We start from the raw sequence: 1,005 nt of genomic DNA, 5'->3' as shown, positions 1-1,005 counted from the left end.
CAATTTTAGAACACTCCCTCATGATTTAGTATATAGCTTTTCGATGATTGTATGCAATAAACATATCAATTAAACTTTATTCTTAATTAGCCTTATCAAAAAGGCTCGGGACACTTAAGAGGGGAAGGGGTTACTGTAAAATTTGACAACCCAATTTTTTTATTTTAGATTTAAGATTTTCTTTTGGCTGGGGGTGGGGAGAGGGGAGTAATTTTTCCTAGGGGAGATTTTCTTGGGAGGGTGATGGTAACCTACCCAATATAAATTTTTTTTCCATAGTAAATTTTTATTGATAAAATGTATAAGAAACACACTTAAAATATGGGGTTAAACTAATTCATCAATATAATTGTTCCACCTCTTTGAATAATATATTCCTTGTTATTATAAAATTTAAAAATAAATAACCACAATCTGTTATCATCTGTATGATAATTATAAATACCTACATAAAAAAAAATATTTCTAAAAGCAAATCTTTTCTACATTTATGTCCGGACTGTCATTACATACATACATTTATGGCCGGACTGTCATTACATACATACAATTCCTGTAACAGTCACTAAACACCGTGTTAATCATCATAAGAAGGCCTAATAATATTATGGAATAGCCAAGATCCAAAGATGCACAGGGAAAGAAAGAAAGATCGCGTAAAATAAGTATTTTCCGCATATTTATGTGCACTGCGAGATAATGGTCTATTATTGAATAATGAAAATTCTAGATTATTTGTAGGCCTTCCTTTGTAGGTTAGAATTTTCACTGTTTGGCCGTTAACAGCCTTCTTAGCTTCTTAGTTCTTATATTTTACCGTGAACTGCACTAGATCCATTTAGTTTAACTTTTAAATAATATCAGTGTATAAATGAGATGTTATTAAAGATTTGTTAATGTTCGTTTATCTAAAAGTCTGATTTATTGAGCTTCGCTTTTTATGGATGTTGTCATTTTTGATTAGCATTTCGTTTAATAACGTGTTGATTTATTTTTTTCAGCTTA

Source organism: Acartia tonsa, chromosome 2 (assembly GCF_053477335.1).
Source record: "Acartia tonsa isolate MP-2025a chromosome 2, ASM5347733v1, whole genome shotgun sequence".
NCBI lineage: Eukaryota > Metazoa > Arthropoda > Copepoda > Calanoida > Acartiidae > Acartia > Acartia tonsa.
The sequence above is the reverse complement of the archived record's forward strand: the minus strand, read 5'-3'. Positions refer to the sequence as shown.